This window comes from Lontra canadensis, unplaced genomic scaffold, assembly GCF_010015895.1.
Source record: "Lontra canadensis isolate GAN:19392208 unplaced genomic scaffold, GSC_riverotter_1.0 scaffold124, whole genome shotgun sequence".
NCBI lineage: Eukaryota > Metazoa > Chordata > Mammalia > Carnivora > Mustelidae > Lontra > Lontra canadensis.
Window position 1 is genome coordinate 4,628,634 of NW_022631118.1, and position 13,285 is coordinate 4,641,918.

Here is a 13,285-nt window from a genome sequence, read left to right on the forward strand (position 1 = left end):
TAATCTCGGAGGAAGAACTTGGCCCAGTGCCTGCGGGCAGGTGTCTGTCTACTAAAGAGTGGCTCTTCAGATCGTGTTGTTAGCGATTACAAGGGCCCGTACTCTAGGAATTCTAATATTTGCCTAGGGGTCAGGTATAAAACTAGCTAGGAACATGGCTCTGTCACCTGAAACTAAGGTAACATCGTGTGTCAGCTCTACCCAAATAAAACAGCAACCACAATACCAAAGAGTCTGGGCCCTGGAGCCGATGACCCGGGTTCTAATCTCAGCCTTGCCGTAACTGTGTGATCTTGGGCAACTTAACCCATCTCTCTGTGCCCAATTGTCTGGAAAAGGCCACTAACAAGAGAGCTTACTAAGTGGGGCTATTTTTTTTTAGTATATATCACATACAATCCGCCCATGTAAAGTATATCCAGCAAGTTGGGCAACCGTCGCCAGTATCAATTTTGGAACATTTTCATCACCCCAAAAGGAACCTGGTACTTATTAGCAGTCACGTGCCACACCCTCCCCCTCCCAGCCCCGGGCAAAAACTCATCTACTTTCCGTCCCTATAGATTTGCCTCTTCTGGGCAGTTCCTATAGATGGAATCAGTTAGCCGGTAGCCTTTGGTGTCTGGCTTCTTTCACTTGACGTGATGTTTTCAAGGTTCATCTGTGTTGTAGCGTGTGTCAGCCCTTTGTTCCTTTTCATGGCTGAATATTATTCATACCTTTTGTTTACGCATTCATCAGTTGGAGTACCTCCAAGTTGTTAAGGCCGTTTGACTCTTATCCGTTATTACGGACTATCACTCGGAACCTTCGCGTACAGCTTTCTGTGTGGGCATTACGCTTTCCTTTCTCTTGGGTCTACACCCTGGAGTAGAGTTGCTGGGTCTCGAGGTAACGTTCGGTTTAATTGTTTGGGGAACTGCCAGCCCAAGCTCCCCTGGTTTATAGTCCCCCAGCAGCACCCGAGGGCTCACCTTTCTCCCCACCCCCACCAACACTCATTACTGTCTGTCTTGTTTATTATAGCTGTTCTAGTGGATGTGAAGTGGTATCTCGCTGTGGTTTTGATTTGTGTTTCCCTCTGGCTAATGATATTGAGCACCTCTTCATGCGTTTCATAGCCCCTTGTATATCGTCTTTAGAGAGATATCTGTTCAGCTCCTTTGCTCATTTCTCGATTAGGTAATTTGTTGTGTGTACTTTTATTACCTGACCAACTGTGTGATCTCCACCACTGAGCACCAGACATCACACTGTTAACACACAGCACCCTCACCAATGTGTTGAGAGGTAAGTGTTGGTATGTCCATTTTACAGATGAGGAAACCGAGGTTGATAGAAAAGAAGTGACTTACCCAAGGTGATACCGTATCGTAGGGCTAGAACTAGAACCTGACCCTGCCCCTTGAACCTGCATCCCCATTTAGGGAGGCAGGCAATACACAACTGAACAAAAACCTGGTCGTAACAGGCACCAAGAGGAAAATAAAAGGTGATGTGCTGGCAAGGCCTAGGGCGGTTGAGGTGGAGGACAACGTGATGGGGAGGGCAGGGGCCTCTCTGAGGAGCTGAGACTCACCTTAGTAAGATGCTGACCACATGAGGGTCCAGGGAATGAGGCTTCCAGGCAGAGGGAGTGGCTGTGCAAAGGCCCTGAGGTGAAACAGATAGGGAAAGCATGAAGGACAGAGAGGAGGGTGTTACAATGGTGAGAGAAGAGAGAGGGCGTGGAGTGGAGGAGAGAGGGAGCGGGGTGGGCTCTCATACACTCTGCTGGCCAGAGAGCAGCCAGACTTCGCCAGCTCAGGGAGGATGTCTGAGGGCTGTGGGGCAGTCTCCAGGGCATGGACTCCTGGATCCGATCCTGCTCCAGCACAGACTGGCTGTGGGGGTCACGGGCCAGGGCTTCTCCCACCCCTAGATTTCAACTTCCCATTTGGAATGGGGAAGATAGATGAGTGTGGAGGGCACGAAGATGAGCATCCAATGAGCTAACGCAGGTAAGTGTGGTGCCTGACACACAGCAGGAGGACGAGAACGGATTGTTTCCTCATCTGTAAATTCAGTGGGGCTCAGTCTCTGTCTGTCCTTTCACCATTACATCGCCGAGGCCTGGTTCATGAAATAATCAGCTGGGTGGCTGAGCAGGGTAATGTTATAACACCTACCTCCCAGGATTCCTGGGAGGACCAGCTGTGTACATGATGCTGTGGAGCTCAGTTCTTGCATCCACAGACTCTGGAACCTGCTTTCTGGTGCTGCCTCAACCTCTGAGCCTCAGTTTACCCACCTGTAAACCGAGCATGACAGAGCTGTGGGATTAGATGCGCAGGTGCAGATGGAGCACAAAGCAGGCCATCACAGGCACTTAAGAGCGTCATCACTAGGATCCTGGGACAAGCTCAGCCGCAGTGAGAGTCCGCTCTTCCCTGGCTGTCATTCCGGCCATAGCAGAGGCCCGGTTAGGGGAATCTCTGAGCCACACTGCTCCCAGGAAAGGCCCATGCTAGCTGAAATGTAGGACCCTGATGGGCTCCTGGTGGGCTCCTGACAGACTGGAATGCCACGTGGGAGCTGCCTTTATGTGATGCTTTATTCTCCTACAGACCTGGGGCCAGAGGATGGACAACCACAAGGGAGGCCAAGTTTATTTCCTCCCTTTGGGTGTCAAGTTGTTGGGAAATAGGGGAATTTCCATAGCTTCCATATCCTCCACTCCCCCTCCCCCACCGAAAAAGAGAGCCCCGTTGTGGGGGGGGCTTGAGTAGGCAGTGCAGGTCAGTGTCCAGTCAGGCCTGCAGCCACGAGTGACCACACGAACAATGCTCCTGCTCTCATCTGGAAAATGGGCACAGTGATCCCAGTGGCCATAGCAACTTGCACGCCCTGGGGCAAGGGAGGCCGGCAAGTGGCATACACTGTGGAGGGCTGTGCACACACAGACCTGCCTCTGGGGACTCTGGCTTGTCCTTCTCCCCTCAGGATTCTCTTTTCTAATTTGCTAAGAGCAGCACCCCTTCGCCAAGGCTGCACCCCAGATTTTCCGTGTAAGCAGGCCTGGTAGTCAATCCTCAAATTCTCTCAAGGAAGCTTTTGTGACTACATACACTCCCAGGGAGGAAAAATGCCATATTACCCAGTGAGGACAAAGAAAGAGCCAGCACTCATGGCAGTTCCACATTCCTTGAACTCTTCTGAATCCCTCCTTTGGGTCTTACGGTAACCCAGGATGTGGGTGCTGATCTCCCGGTGAACAGATAAGGAAGCTGAGGCTGTGAAGGTTAGGGTGTCTGAGGTTAGCGTGTCTGAGGTCACATTCTGGGTACATGGGCTCTGGTGTCTGTGTTTTTAGCCACCACACTCACGGTGAGGGAAATAAAGCTTGTCAATTTGTTATATGCAATGCACTCTATTTTCTATTCCAGTTCTCTTTTTTAAGATGCAGATCACAACTCACACAGTGGAATTCACAGCTCACTAATGGCTCATAATTTGCAGACCCACGGCAGGATGGATAGTTCTCTGAGACCCAGGGTGCCTGGTCACACTGACGGAGTACTCCCCAAACTGTTAGCACTCCCCTGCTCCAGGACCCCATCCTAGTGCTCCTTCACCCCATTTCTCTTTCCTCTGCCCCACATGGCCCTGAGCTGGAATAACCCAATCTCTCTCCCACATGCGAGCTGACAGCTCCAGGGCAGCTCTGGGGGTCCCTGTAGCCCCAGGACCCACGGAAGCAAGAGAAAGCTGCGGGGCTGGGGAAGGAGGTAGAGAGCGGGGTGGGGAATGGAGGGCCCACCTCCTCCCTGGGGAAAGTCATTATGATGCAGCCAACGGAGGAGCCTCAGCCTAGAGAGGCTTTCATTTCCGAAGCCCTGAGCTGGGGGGCGGGAGGAGATTGCTTGCAGATAGGGAGAAGCTGCCGGCTAAGGCTCCGTTCCTGCTCCTAAGCAAGCAGCCAAACTCCTTAACCCTTGATGGAACTAGAGGCTGGGAGGCAGCCCCAGGCTGGTGTGGGAGGTGGGGGGGGCGTGGGGGCTCTTTAACTGCCTTAGTAATAAATACTTGTTCTCGTCCATGTTCACCAAGCACCAGCTAAGTCCTTCCTCTGCATTATCCTGTTTAATCCACCCATCTTCCTGGAAGTTTTTATTGTCATCATACCCACTTTACAGATGAGGAAGTTGAGACCCAGACACCGAAGTTGCTTGCCCACTGTCTCAAAGAAAGGGAAATGGCAGGAGTAGCAAGCTTTGATTTTTGAAGGGGGAGAGGCTGGAGGGCTCTGGGTGAGGGGTGTCAGGGACTCGGCAACTGCTGGCCCCGAATTTATTCTCTATCTTCCCAGCCTTGGGCTGAGCTCCTGGGCTCTTCTCAGCAGAGGGGTCCCATCCTCTCTGGGGCAAGCACTCTTGCTTTCTCCTGCCTCCGTTCTCTCCTGGCACTAATGCCACTGTTAGAGGTTTCATTGTTTCTCAGCCCCGAAGGCTGCTGTGCTGCTTCTCTGGGGGACTGACTAGATGCAATATTCTTGTGTCCAGCACTCATTGAATTGGTAGGAGTTTTACCAGTTCGCCTATTGATTCTTGGATGGCTTTTTTATGTAAATGATTAACCCGCCTGCCAACAGAGCAATGTTATAATTCCCTTTCACACCCTTCCCTTTGCTGTGGACTGAACCTTTGTGTGTTTGTGTCCCCACCCCCCAAATGTATATGTTGAAAGCCTAATCCCCCCATGGGATGGCATTTGGAAGTGGGGCCTTTGGGAGGCAATCAGGTTTAGGTGGGGCCCTGAGGGTGGGGCCCCCATGCTGAAATAGTGTCCTTATAAGAAGGGGAAGAGACAGGAGGAAGACCCCAGGAAAGGCCATGCCCTGGAAGAGGGCCCTCACCAGGAACCGCACCATGCTCTCCACTTCCAGGCTAAAGACCAGCGAGAAATGAATGTTTGTTGCCCAAGCCACCCAGTCTCTGCTATTTTGAATAGCAGCCTGACCTGTTTCTATTTCTTTCCATAGAGTGTTCAGGATTTCCTTTATTTTTTGGATAGCGGTGTTGGCAATAGTACCTTTGTCTTGTTTCTAACTTTACAGAGGATGCATTTAAAGTGTCTTCATTAAGGCAAACGTTTGCTGCAAGTTTTTAAAAACGTTTTTTTAAGATAAAATACACGAGACTTGCTATCTTAAGCATCTTGAAGTGTCCAGCGCAGTGGTATTAATACATTCACACTGTTGTGCAACTGTTACCACCATCCGTCCCTATAATTCTCTTCATCTCGTAAAATGTAAACTCTTTCCCATTGAACAGTAACTGCCATTCTCCACTCCCTCTAGCCTCTGGCAACCACCATTCTTACTTACTTCCTGTCTCTATGGTTTTAACTTCTCCAGGGATCTCACACTGGTGGGATCATATAGTATTTGTCCTTTTGTGACTGGCTCATTTCACTCAGCTTCGTGTCCTCGACATTGACCCATGCTGTGGCAAACCGCAGAATCAACTTCCTTTTTAAGGCTGTATAATATTCCATTGCATGTGTAGACCACATCTTGGTTGTCCCTCATCTGTTGACAGATACTTGGCGTTTGCTATTATATGGTAGCTCTTGTGACTAATACTGCTATGAACACGAATGTAGAGATGTTTGTTTGGAGACCCTGCTTTCAATACTTTTGGGTATTGAAATTGCTAGGTCATCTAGTAATTCTATTTTTAATTTTTTGAAGAACCACCATACTGGTTTCCATAGTAGCTGCACCATTTTACATTTCCGCCATGAGTACACAAGGGCTCAGTTTCTCCACATCTTCACCAACTCTTACTGTTTTTAGATTCTTTTGTTTTGGTTTGTTTCATTGAAAGAAGCCATTCTAAGGGGGGGTGAGGTGGTATCTCGTTATAGTCTTGATTTGTATTTCCCTGATGATTAGTGATGTTGATCATCTTTTCATGTGAGTACTGGCCCTTTGTGCATCTTCTTTAAAATTTTTTTTTTTCTTTTGTATATCTTCTTTTGAAAAATGGCTATTCAGGGGCACCTGGGTGGCTCAGTGGGTTAAAGCCTCTGCCTTCGGCTCTGGTCACGGTCTCAGGGTCCTGGGAGCGAGCCTCGAATTGGGCTCTCTGCTCAGCGGGGAGCCTGCTTCCCCCACCCCCTCTGCCTGCCTCTCTGCCTACTTGTGATCTCTGTCTGTCAAATAAATAAATAAAATCTTTAAAAAAATGACTTTTCAAATCCTTTGTCCAATTCTGAATCAGATTTAGACATTTTCTGTATATTGTGGATATTAATCCCTTATGATTTTCAAACATTTTCTCCCATTCTGTGGGTTGCCTTTTTCACTGTGTATAGTGTCTTCTGATGCACAAATTTTTAAAATGGTCACAAAGTCCAATTTGTCTACTTTTTCTTTTGTTGCTGTGCCTTTGGTGTCATATCCAAGAAATCACGGCCGAGCCCAATGTTGTCGTGATTTTCTCCTATGTTTTCTTCTAGTTTTACTGTTGTAGGTCTTACATTTGGGTCCTTGATCCATTTTGGGTTAATTTTTGTATAAGGTGTTAGGTAAGGCTTTGAGTTCATTCATTTGCATGTGGAAATCCTGATTCTCAGCACTATTTGTTGAAAAGACTGCCCCTCCCCATTGAATGGTCTTGGCACCCTTGTCAAAATTCACTTGGTTATATATGCAAGGGTTTATTTCTGGGCTCCCTATTCTATTCCATTAATCTGTATGCCTGTCCTTATGCCAATACCACACTGTTTTGATTACTGTAGATTTGTAGTAAATTTTGAAATCAAGACGTGTGAGTCCTTCGGTGTTGTTCTTTTTCAAGATTGTTTTGGCTATTCAGGGTCCCTAGAGATTCTATATGAGTTTTAGGATGGATTTTTCTATTTTTGAAAAAAAAAAAAATCATTGGAATTTTGATAGGGATGCACTGAATCTTAGATTGCTTTGGGTAGTATTAATTCCTTAGCAACACTAAATCTTCCAATCCATAAAATGTTACATGTGTTTTCATGTATTCATGTCTTTAATTTCTTTCAGCAATGTTCTATAGTTTTCATTGTGCAAGTCTTTCACCCTCTTGGTTAATTCCTCAGTATTTTGCTCTTTTTGCTGCTATTGTAAATGCAATTGTTTTTGTAATTTCCTTTTCAGATTGCTCATTGTTTGTGTATGGAAATGCAACTGATTTTTGTGTGTTCACTGTACCCTGATACTTTGATAAATTCATTTATTAATTCTAAAAGCTTTTTGTGGAATCTTCAGGGTTTTCTATATATAAGATCATATCATCTGCCAACAGAGATAATTTTACTTCTTCCTTTCCAATTTGGATGCTCTTTATTTATTTTTCTTGCCTAAGTATTCTGGCTAGAACTTGCAGTACTATGTTGGACAGAACCGGTGAGAGCAGAAATCCTTTCCTTGTTCCTGACTTGGAGGAAAAGTTTTCAGTCTTTCACTATGGGATACGTTTTCTGTAGGTTTTTCATATGAGACTTCTAGTATGTGGATGTAGATTCCTTCTATTGCTAGTTTGGTGAGTGTGTTTATCATGAAAGTGTGTTGAATTCTGTCAAATGCTTTTTCTACCTTGAGATGATCATAGTTTTTTTTTTCCTCTTCATTCTATGGTATATTACATTGATTGAGCTTTGTATTTTGGGTCATCCTTGCTTTCCAAGAATAAATCCCACTTGGTGTCATGGTGTGTAATTCTTTTAATATGCTGCTGAATTCTGTTTGCTAGTATTTTATTGTGGGAGCATAGGTATTAAGGTTTATAGGGAATATTTGTCTGCAGACTTCTTATAATATATTTGGTTTTGGTATTTGGGTCATGTTAGCCTTATAGAATGCATTAGGAAATATGAGAAAGAGTGGCATTAGCTCTTTAAATGTTTGCTAGAATTCACCACAGAAGTCATCAGGTCCAGGTGGCAAGATAGATTCATGTGCTTCCTACTCTGCCTTCTTCCACCATAAATTCTTAACCATATCTACTCTACCTTTTAGCTAAATATTTTACCGCACTGTCATGTCCCTTTAGTTTCTCTACCCACACCCTTACAGTATTTTACCTTTGAGATTCTTTAAAAAAGATTACTGCATTCTTTTTGCATCTTGTGTTGCTGTGAAAAAAATCTGATGTTAACCTGATTCTTAGCCCTTTTAAGTGGTCTGCTCCATCTGGTCTTCTTTAGAATTTTCTCAAACTTCACTCTACTATGTGTGTGGGGGGAGGTTCCTTATCTCTTCTGTTTAGCAGTCTGATTTCTTTCATTCTAAAGTCTTTTATTTTACTTAGTTATGGCATATTAATCTTTACTATTCCTTAGGAAGTTCTCCTTCTCCACTTCTACTTTCTCTCCCTTCTGGGACTCTCATAATCTGGGTTTAGCCACACTTCTTTCTGTCCTCCACATCTTTCAGTGTTTCTTTTTTATTTTATATACTGTCAGCTTTTCCTGATGTTTTCTCAGAGAGCCGCACAGTCTCATCTTCCAACCCATTCATTGGTTCTTCATCTTTTATCCCATATGGGTGATGTTCTTTAACTATTTCCTTGTCTCCTTACGTAAGCTGACTCTGCTTACTTTTTTCTGATCTTTCAGTTCTGCTTCAGATGGTATTTCTTGTTCAGTGTCTCTCTTTCTTTTGCAGTAAATGATTAGTTATTTTGGCCTTTGAGATTATATTTTCTTGATCATATCAGCTAGTTTCCCCAGGGTTGATTTGCAGAGAAGGAGCCAGTAAGTCCACACCAATTTGCCATATTGGCAGAAACTAGAATTACTCTCAATGGATGTTTCTATCCTATAAATCAAATACCTTGATGGCTCTAGCTCTGGCCCCATTAGTCTTTGGACAAAATGGTTCTTGTGGAGATTTCTTACTATGGTTTTTGGGTTTCAGCCTAAAAGACTTCATCGTATTTCAATTAAAAAAAAAATGTTGAAACCTGTCTATAACTTCTCTTTTACACTCAAGCTCTGGGATAGCCCTGCAGAGATGGCAACATCGTGACTGAGACTCCTTGAGGCTTTGGGTTCAGGCTTAATCAACCCAGTCCCTCTAGGCACTTCTCATGCCATGGGGTCTGCAGCCTGCTCCTCAACCTGATACCTTCTCTGGTTATATAATAAGTGTGACCTTATGAGAAATCACTAGTGTCTTCCAAAGTACTTGTACCATTTTACATTCCCATCAGCAATGTATGAGAGTTCTAATTGCTCCATATACTTGCCAATAGCTGTTAAATTTTCAGTTAAAATTTTGCAGCCATTCTGATAAGTTTCTAGTAGTATCTCACTTGTGGTTTTAATTTGCATTTCTTTAAAAGACTGATGATAGACATCTTGTTGTGTGGGTTTTTTTTGGTTTTGTTTTTGTCATCTGTCTTCTTTTACAAAATGTCTATTCAAATATTTTGCTTAGTTAGAAAAAAATTGGGTTGTTTGTACACTAATTGGGTAGTAAGAATTCTTAGGTATTCTAGAAATTTGTGTTTTTCTCAAATTTGTGGTGCTCCATTTCTTTTTGGAAAGTGTTGTTTTTTGCTTTTGTTTTTGTTTTTAGGAGCTAAAATATTTAACTTGGGTAAAATGAAGTCCATTATTTTTCTTTTCATTACTTTTTTAATATTGTTGTAGGAAATTGCTGTCTGCCTCAAAATTATAAATATTTTCTCCCGAAGTTTTATAATCTTAGCTCTTTATAATTTTAGTTCTTCATACAAAAATATGAAGTTTTATACCTGAAGATCAGCTTGATCCTTTTAAGGGTTCTTACAATCTTAAAATTAAGGTGTAACTGCCATATAGTAAAATTCAGTCTTTTTGGTGTACAGTTCTATGAGTTTTGACAAATGTATACAGTCAGGTATCTACTGCCATAAATAAGACATAAAATAATCCCATCACACCCCTGCCTCTGCCAAATGCCCTCGTGCCCTTTATGGTCATCCCCAACCAAGGCAACCCCTCATCTATTTTTTCTGTCCCTATAGTTTTATCAAGAATTATTTTTAGGGGCACCTGGGTGGACCAGTAATTTAACCACCTGCCTTCAGCTCAGGTCATGATCCTACCTGGGATCAAGCCCCACGGTGGACTGTTTTCTCAGTGGGAGCCTGCTTCTCCCTCTCCCTTCCACTCCCCCTGCTTGTACTCTCTCTGTCAAATAAATGAAAATATCCTTAAAAAAATTGTTTTAAAGTTTTACTAGGGAGGGTCTAGATTAGCCTTTACTCCAAGACCAGCTTATCCCTATTCATATGAACTGGCTTTTCTGGGGTTTTCACTGAAAGGCCAGGTCTCTACTTTTTTGTGGGGGGGAGTTTAAGTTTTTAACCTCAGTTAGTTAACATTATTTATATTGATTGCAGGTGTACAATCTAGTGATTCAAAGATTCCATACATTACCTGGTGCTCATCATGACAAATGTACTCCTTAAAGCCCATACCTATTTAACCCATCCCTCCACCCACCTCCCCTCTGGTAACCATCAGTTTGTTCTCTATAATTAAGAGTCTGTTTCTTGACTCTCTTTCTCTCTCTTCCTACCCCCCCCCACTTTGCTTATTTTATTTCTTAAATTCTACGCGAGTGAAATCATGGTATTTGTCTTTCTCTGATGATTTGTTTGGCTTAGCTTTATAATAGCTCCATCCATGTAATTGCAAATGGCAAGATTTCATTTTTTTTATGGCTGAATAATATTCTGTTGAATACATATATGTATATCTTCTTTATTTATTTGTCAATTGATGGAAACTTTGGTTGCTTCCATATCTTGGCTATTATAAATAATGCTGCTATAAACATAAGGGTGCATGTATCCCTTTGAATTAGTGTTTTTGTATTCTTTGGGTGAATACTCAGCAGTGCAATTATTGGATCATAAGGTAGTTCTATTTTTAACTGTTTGAGGAATCTCCATACTGTTTTCCACAGGGGCTGGACTAGTTTGCATTCCCACCAACACTGCAAGAGGATTCCTTTCTCTCCACATCCTTGCTGACACGTTGTTTCTTGTGTTGTTTATTTTAGCCATTCTGACAGGTGTGAGGTGATATCTCACTGTGGTTTTGATTTGCATTTCCCTGATGGTGACAATGAACATCTTTTCGTGTGTCTGTTGGCCGACTGTATGTCTTCTTTGGAGTAATGTCTGTTCATGGCCTCTGCCCATTTTTGTTAGATTGCTTTTGGGGTGTTGAATTTTATAAGTTCTTTATATATTTTGGATACTGACCTTTTATCAGATATGTCATTTGCTAATATCTTCTCCCATTCTGTAGGTTGCCTTTAGTTTTGTTGATTGTTACCTTTGCTGTGCAGAAGCTTTTTATTTTGATGTAGTCTTAATAGTTTGTTTTTGCTTTTGATTCCCTTGCCTCAAGAGATGTATCTAGAAAGAAGTTGTTATGGCTCATGACAAAGAAGTTACTGGCCCATGTGTCTACTTCTGACTGGTTGGAACTTTAATGTCTCCCAACCATCTGTGAACTGTTAGTTCATGCCTCCCCTGTAGTTCTTTACCTGGCCTCATGAAGTCATGCCCTAAACATGTGCAGTTTAGCATTCAGCTGAAGACTCAAGGAGATCCCTAGGCAGAGTTCTAGAGTTCTCTCTGCATAACCCCCTCTTCTCTGATACCCTGCTCCACAAATTCCAATCACCTCTCTCTCCCAAAATTCTGATCTCTCTCCTCAGTTCAGCAATACTATCATACTCTGAATTCCCCTTCCCTGAACCATGATCCAGAAAACATCTCTGACAGAAACGTAGGGGTTTACAGAACTTTCTCCTGCCTTATTATTTTTCAAGGGTCCCCTCTAGTACCAGTTACTCCGACATGTTTGGAAGCAAAATTCAGGCCATCTCTTTTTTGTTTAGTTATATCTTGTTCTTTGCTTATGTTTTCAGTTCCTTCTTTTGCTTATTTAAACATTAAAAACACTTTATATTGTCTGACAAGTCCAATATCCAAAATCTTGGATGACTAATTTAGTGTTTGATATTTTCATTCGCTTTGGCTTATATTTTTAAATTTTGGATTTTTAGCTCACGCTCAACTGGATTATCTCTGTGGGAATCCTATGAAGTCTAGGTTGAGAGTGAACATCTTCAGAGAGGATTTGTTTGCTTCCACCAAGCATTCTGAGGGTTTCCTAGACCTCGTGGACAGCATGTATATACATGTAAACCCAAAATCTCTCTGAAGACAGAGCTGGGTTATACATAATAGGGGGATCCTTAACCAAAACTTTTTTTTTTCTCTAAGGTTAAGATATTCAAATTCCCATGTCATTTTATATCAAAGGTCCCAGATTTATATTTGGGAGTCTTATTTAAAGTTTGGTGTCTTGTTCAGGCCCGAGGTTTTGTCTCATGTCTCTCTACAACCAGAAACCCCAGGTTCTGGGTCATTGGGATGAACAAAACAGCCTCAGGACAGCTGTGGTTTGAGTCCTTGCTTACTACTTGTACTACTTGTACTACTACATTTTTTGACCACCTGTAGATTTTCCTTTCTACCATGTGAGCTCCCATATGCATTAAAAGGGTTTTTGATTTATGTTATTCAATATTTCTATGTGGTTTGCAATGTAATTTTTTTCAGATTTATTTATTTATTTGATAGAGAGAGCACAAGTAGAGCAGCAGGCAGCAGAAGATGGAGAAGCAGGCTCTTCACTGAGCAGGGAGCCTGATGTGGGGCTCGATCCCTGAATCCTGGGATCATGACCTGAGCCAAAGGCAGCTGCTTAACCAACTGAGCCACCCAGGTGCCCCCCGCAATATAATGTTTTTCAGGCCCTTTAATCCATACTATTGTTGGAAATGGAAGTCTGATCTTTATCTTGCCTGGTTCCCTCTTCCTCTGGCCCTGGCTGGAGGAGAAAGAATGGATTCAACACCAAGGTCTTTGCCTAATGCAACCATACGCTGACTGTGTGGCCTCTGGCAGTCCCTTCCTTTCTCAGGGTCTCAGTCTCCCTCTTTATAAAGTGAGAGATTAGATGCCCTAATCCCTGGTTTTCCTTCCAATTTTAATTTTCTTTGAGTCTATTTATCATAATCTTCTCTTTTCCAGGGGGCTTTCTAATGGGTCACTTGGAACAAGAATTTGGGAAAGAGTGCTCAGTGATAAGGGTATCCTGCTCCCATTTCCTAGATGCCCTGGGGTTACTGACCATTAAGTGTCCCCCTGATGGACTGAGTATCTCGGAGGTGAGTAATTGGGTTACTCCTTACTTCCCT